Source organism: Nicotiana tabacum, chromosome 3 (assembly GCF_000715075.1).
Source record: "Nicotiana tabacum cultivar K326 chromosome 3, ASM71507v2, whole genome shotgun sequence".
NCBI classification, from domain to species: Eukaryota; Viridiplantae; Streptophyta; class Magnoliopsida; order Solanales; family Solanaceae; genus Nicotiana; species Nicotiana tabacum.
Genome location: NC_134082.1, coordinates 176,030,512 through 176,037,890, shown reverse-complemented (window position 1 = coordinate 176,037,890; position 7,379 = coordinate 176,030,512). Strand labels below are relative to the sequence as shown.

At 35.0% G+C, this 7,379-nt stretch overlaps 1 pseudogene; it reads right to left on the bottom strand.

Annotated features, from left to right (window-relative positions):
• Window positions 1-3,455: 3,455 nt before the first annotated feature.
• Window positions 3,456-4,971, bottom strand: LOC107773559 (senescence-specific cysteine protease SAG12-like; annotated as a pseudogene).
• Between the last annotated feature and the right edge of the window lie 2,408 nt (window positions 4,972-7,379).

The following is a 7,379-nucleotide window of genomic DNA, read 5'->3' as shown; positions in this document are numbered from 1 at the left end:
ACTTTTCCTGTATCTCTATTAAACAACTTGTAATCCCTTATCTCGTGACTATAACCTATAAAAATACATTTTTCAGCTTTATCATCCAATTTCTTTCTCAAAGCATCAGGAACATGAGCATAACTAAGACAACCAAATACTTTTATATGAGAAATATTTGATTTCTTACCTGTCCAGACCTCAAGTGGGATTTTCCAAAATTAAATTGTGTAGGATACCTATTTAATTTATAAATTGCACAGGAAACAGCTTCTGCCCAAAGACCTTTTGGAATATTTTTGGAATGCATCATAGATCTGACCACGTCCATCACTGTTCTATTTTTTCTCTCAGCCACACCATTTTTCTGAGGTGTATATCTAGCTGTGAATTGATGCTTAATACCATACTTATTCAAATAATCATCACAAACAAAAAATTTAGTTCCCCTAATAGTCCTCAATATTTTAATAAAATACCCACTTTGCTTCTCCACATAAACTTTGAAGCTCTTAAAAATATCACATGCATCAGATTTATTTAAAAAAAAATATCCAAGTCTTTCGGCTGAAATTATTAATGAAAGTAATAAAATACTTACTACCACCATTAGAAGAAACTTCAACTGAGCACAAATCTGAATGAATTAACTGCAATGGTGCATTAGGTTCTTTGTACTTCTTTCCCAAAATACATGACTCACACTTCTTGTCAGGAGAATCAATAGAAGGCAAACCATCAACCAAATTCTTTCTTGCAAGAAATTTCAAACTACCAAAATCCAAATGCCTAAGACGTAGATACCACAACCAAGTATCATCACAGTTTATAGAACTAAAGCAAGGTAAATCATCACTATTGAGATAAAGAGGCCATAAACGGCTATTGTTCATGTTAAACTTTGTAATTAGTCCAAATTTATCATCACTGATTGTGCCAATCTTATACTTAAACTGCAAATCATACCTTTTTTCTGATAGTTGCCCCAAGCTTAATAAATTATGATGAAGACTCGACACATAAAACACATCTGATATAAAATTAGAAGAACCATCTTTTATAGTAATTTCCCTTTCCAACAGCAGACACCTTTGCGTTATTTCCAAGTCTCATTGGATCTCTAAATGTTTCATCCAAATCAGTGAACAATTTCTTATTTATACTCATATGATTGCTGCAACCCAAATCAAAAAATCATTCATTCCCTTTAGTTTCTTCAACCCTAGAACTAGAAAACATTAAAGTCTCTTGTTTATCCCCATTATTTTCAGCCATCTTAGCATGTACTTCTTTATTACCAGATTTATTAGACCAACATTTGTTTTCATAATGTCCAAATTTATCACAATTATAGCACTGAATCATAGATTTATCACATCTTTGAAAATTTTGATCATCCTTTTGTTCCTTCCGAAAATTGTTACTATTTTTTTGTTGATAAAAAAATTACCTTTACCACGACCTCTAAAGTTACTTCTACCACGACCTCTACCTCTGAAATTCTGGCTTCTTAGATTTGTTTCTTTAGGATAACTTGTCTCTTCTTTTGCTTTAGGTTGATTCACCTTTGCTTGAAATGTATCCTCCACTATTTCGGGTTTGTCTTGTGTGAGAGTCATCTCATATGTCACCAATTCACCTTCTAAATCATCAAGTGTAAAAGTGCTAAGATCTTTAGTAGCCTCAAGAAATACCTTCTTCGTGTGAAATTTTATACTTAAGGACTACAATATGTTTTCAACCACTTTAACTTCATATAATACTTTTCCATTTGTCCTCATGTCGTTGACAATATTAGTAATTTTTGTAATAAATTCTTTAATGGACTCTATTGGTTTCATTTGGGCCTACTTGTACTATCTCCTTAGCTCTTGCCATTTGACTTTCTTTACTTCGATGGAATCTTGATGTCAATTCACCAAGATTGTCCAAGCCTTCTTTGTTGATATTGCATGCAAAAATTTGCTAGATACACACAATTCAACCTTGCTAGTAAGATAGTAACATGCCTTATAATCCAATTATCCATTTTTCTCTAATTGCTTAGCTGCATCACCTGTCAATGTTGTACCTTCTGGGGGTTCCTAAAATCATGGTTCAATAATGGGCCATAATCCAACAATATTGAAAAAATATTTCATATATTGATGCCAGTCTTCAAAATTATTTTTGTCATCAAACTTGAAAACTTGGCAATCATGTAAATATGGAGCATCCATAATTTTTTTAGGATCTCCATCGACTCTGACAGAATCTCACACAGGCTCTGATACCAATTTGAAGGATTGAAAGAACCCAAAAAGGAATTTAGGTACAAGCAAAAATTCAACAAAGACTATATAGAAGAAATTGATTAAACTAGGGAGAGAACTTGGTAGGAGGTTTTTTCACAACTCATAAACTCTTGAATCTTTCTACAAGAAAACAAGTAGTAGCACCTCTATTTACTACAAAATCAAAAACCTATTCCAATATAAAATTGGTAAACAAAACCTAACTAGCCATGAATTAATAAACTACCAAATATCATCAAATCCTAGACAACATAGAATTACTAATTAATCTTAGTTTAGTTTCTAACAGGTTATATGTAATTTGGCCCACCCAAGGGAATTGTGACCAAGTATAAAATCTCAATTAAGTACCTTTTTTTTTAAAATTTTTTGTTTATTTTATTCTTTCAGAATTTCCAACTTTTGTCGGATTAAAAATTATGTTCTACTTTTATATTGTCAAATCAAATGTCAATTTTTAAAACTTGTAGGAAAAGAGGAATTATTATATAGTTAACGGGTTTAGCTGTTCCCAACAGTTATGATGCATGGTATAGATATGGTACTAAAATACAAAAAAAATAAATTATTTCAACCTATAATTTTAAAAGTGTAACGGACTCCCAGGGCGAAGCCACCTTTTGCTAATTGACCATTCTTCATTGAAAAATTATCAGAAATTACACTGTGTATATAAGTAAAATATTAATTTTTGATGTATATAACATATATTGAACACCCATAATCGGAAACTTTTTCTTACTTCTTTTAAGTTTGAACACCCTTGAAGAAATTTCTGGCTTCGCCACTGGACGGATAATAAAAACTTATAAGTTTAACGTAAATATAGATTTTGGATTCACCTTTTCGTATGGTAGTACACCAATCCTCTTAAAATTCTGAATTTGTCCATACTAATTTTAGTCCTAACAATTCGACTTTGCTCTAGAGTAATTTCTACCAGATTACTCGTATTTCCACTACGAAGTTGCAAATTAAATTAGTTTGACTGGCTTTAAGATGGGAAAGTGAACTAGTACTAATTTTGTATCCTCTGGCCTCCAGGAACTAGATGTTTCAAGCTTGATATTTGATCCAACGTACGTAACTTTATAATTGAAGTTAGTCATATTAAATGATAGTCCTGGGAGGGACACAAGATTATATACCATGAAATATTATTTCAGTATAATAAATAAGGAATTTTAATAAAAGTTCTCAAAATTCTTATTAATAAGTTGATATCACAAGAAACAGGAAACTTGCGGTCCAACATAAATAGTATCCCATACGGATATATCCCTTAACAATATGGTTTAAATATTCTGCCAGTATACGGCACTTAGGCCTTAATTAATCGTTGATTAAACAGTAGGGAAAGAAGCCCGAGTAGCAAGGCCACAAACTCCACCATCTTCAATATCTCTAGCCATTCTCATGAATCCACCTTCACCCCGTTTCTCTCCCCATGAATTCTTCACCAACCAATAGTTAATTCCATCCTCACTTGTTCCATACCCTACCACTGTCACTGCATGACGTGAAGTCATCCCACATTTCCCATTGAAAATTCCACCGTTGTAAAAGCGAAATTCATCACTGCCGACAGTAATACCTGCAGAGACTGGGTGATTTGCCACTGCCTGTAACAGTGCTGATTCACTTGTATCCACACTTTTGTATCCAGATATTGTAACTACCGTTGAATCTGCCTTTTGACTATCGCATGTCCCCGGAATTCCTGTGTATGGGTAATTTGATTCTGTTGTGAGACCCCCATTTTCAGCTATGTATTCAAATGCTTCAGTCCTGATACCACCCCCACAACCGTTGTTATTTGTGGTCTCGCAATCTAGAAGTTGTTGTTCAGATAGTGAAACCAAATCACCAGTTTTTATTTGGTTTATTCCTTCCACTCCACTGCTGCTACTGCTGAAAATGCCCAACATGACCCTGCAATTTTTTATTTTCAAGTGAAAAGACTGGCTATTAATGTATCAATTGATTTGGAGTTTTAAGTTTAGTGGACCGACAAAGTGACACAGTACTGCATTGATTTTTTACATCATCAAATTAATCGAGTAATAGGTCACTCTTTACAACAATATGATATCATAACCTAAAAAATAGAGTAATAACTTACTACTATATTCAACCACTGTATAAAAAGTAGTAATTATATATATTTTGATTAGTATTTTTTTTTCTGTTGGGACTTACCACATCTACCCTGGTCTTTGACGGCAGTAACAGCACCTTTCTCTCGCCAGTTCCAACTATCAGGAAGGGAAATTTTACTTTCGTAGCTGAATGGTTGCAAATTTGATGTCTTTGGAAGGAAAGATAGATTATTATATGTACCAACCATAGATTGGAACTCCTCGTTAGTAAGATCTGCAAATTTATTGAGGCCAAGCTGGTAAGAATGAGTAGCATCTTTGTTGAAAGACTCGATAAAGTTGACATTTTCTTTAAATATGTTGAATCGCTTTGCCTTTTCAACATCATCTTCGTATACACGTGAATGATGGCTCATCCATTTCTCATGCCTTTCGAGCATAGAATACACCTGCAAGTCACGGGATGTGGCTTGGAACCCAAAAGTTCCGACCACTAGCAATAATACAACAAGGCTTAACCTGCAAAATTTCAAAGCCATTGTTAAAATCTGAAACTATGTTATACCAAAACAAAGGTATCAGAATCATGAAACTAAAACTTTATGAAAAGGCATTTATAGGAGTAAATGTGAATTATTTTCCACAGAATTTTCCACAATATGTGACAGGCGTTCCCACAATGATATCGAAGAATTGATGGAGCAAGCTAAGTTCTCATGTCATTTCATTTTCTGTACGGGTCCACCTTCTTTCTTTTTTGAAGACTACGTATGCATGGATATACTAGTATGAATTAATAGGCTTTAAGACAAGTAAACTTTTCTTCCTCGACAGTAACTTAATTACTTCGAATTAATAATTAAGTTAATTGACTTGCAATTGTTACCATTAATTCGAAGTAATTAAGTTACTGTCGAGGAAGAAAAGTCTACTTGTCTTAAAGCCTATTATTTCATAGTAGTATATCCATGCATACGTAGTCTTCAAAAAAGATAACCCTGTCTTAAAGCCTATTATTTCATACTACCCAAAACTAACCCTGTCGTGATGGCGCCTATCGTGGTTCTAGGCAAGCCGACACCTTACTAAAACAAACCGATATTTTCATTTCAAAGATAATTCTAAAGCTATTTAATATAAAACCTTCATAAAGGAATTCAAATCAAAACATAGTGCGGAAAAAAAGCCCGACATCGGGGTGTCACTAGTCATGAACATCTACTACAAAGACAATATCAAGACTAACATAGTCTGGAAATAACTGAATACAACTAAAGGAAGATAAAGAAGAAGGAAAGCAGGGCTGCGATCGCCAGACAACTATCTTGCTAACTCCGATGGATCTACAACAGAATAATCAACACATGCTACCTGGTCCAGAAACGCCAAGATTTGCATACAAGGTGCAGGGAGTAACATGAGTACGCCAATTCAGTAAGTAACAACTGTAAATAAAGGCTGAGAAGTAGTGACAAGCAAAAATGCAAGTAAAGTTCGTATCACAGAAACTCAGTAAACTACGACACGCTTTTAAAACCATAGTTTGAATCAAATCAGCTTGTTTAAAACCAGTTCTAGTAAAATCTTTTAAAACATCTTTCAATAGTTTTCGAACAAAGGTTCAATGCAAAAGTGAGCAAAAATGATAAAATCATAAACAACCTCTCGGGCAAACATCACTCGTATACAGTCCCTCGGGCAAACAACACTCATATACAGCCCCTCGGGCAAACCTCACCGTCATTCATGCCTCCCAGTCACTCGGCACTTGGTACTCGCACTCAGAAGGTACCTGCGCTCACTGGAGGTGTGCAGACTCCGGAGGGGCTCCTTCAGCCCAAGCGCTATAACAAGCCAATCATGGCATAAATCAATCAAGCCCCCGGCCTCACTTAGTCATGAATCAGTAAATCATACTGCGGCGTGTATCCCGATCTCATAAATATCCTCACAAATTAGTCCCTCGACCTCACTCAATCATATACCTCTCAAGCCACTCGGGCTCTCAGTAAAAATAGGGCCCTCAGCCCAAAACAACATTTATATGCATCAAAATAGAGTAATAAAGACCGATTTATGAAATCAATAAGTATAACATGACTGAGTATAGATTTCCAATCGAAAAATGAGAAGATAGCAATAAAAGACCTCTAAGGTCCAAACAACACTGGCATAAGGCCTAAACATGGCATCCAACATGATTACAGAAATTCTTTCTAAAACAAGTGAGGGGCATGCAGTTTTAACTTCACCTAGCATGTACGTCACCTCAAAATAGTCACATGACATGAAATCTGGGATTTCATACTTTTAGGACTAGATTTACAATCATTACTTACCTCAAACCGATCAAATCTATACTCCTCTATGCTCTTGCCCCATCGACTAGATGCTCCGAATCTATTCACAATCAGTACATAAACCATCAATATATGCTAAAGGAATAATTTCCACAAGAAAAGCTACCAAATTTGACCAAGAACCCGAAATCGACTCAAACCGGGCCCCCACACCCATGTCTCGAAATCTGACACAAGTCACAAAACTAGAAATCCCATTCACTCACGAATCCAACCATACTAGTTTCACTCAAATCTGACTTCAATTCGACATTCAAACCTCAAAAATTTGTTTTATGAAATTTCTACAATTTTCCCCAAATTTTCATCTCAAACTACTAATTGAATGATGAAGACATTGATATATTCATGAATATTAACCAAATCCGAGTTAGAATCACTTACCCCGATGATTTTCTTGAAAAACCCACGAAAAATCGCACAAAGCCGAGCTCCCATGGTCCAAAATATGAAATAAAACCCTAAGCCTCGCTTACATAGTACTTCCTCTAAACCTCTTTCTGTGGTCCACACAATTGTGCTGCGGACGCACTCTACCAATCTCTGCGGCCACACAAAAATTGTGCAGCTGCACACCATAGTTTTCCTCCATACTAGGCTTTCGTATTTTGACCATAGATTTCTCTACAGATATCCAAATGATAGCG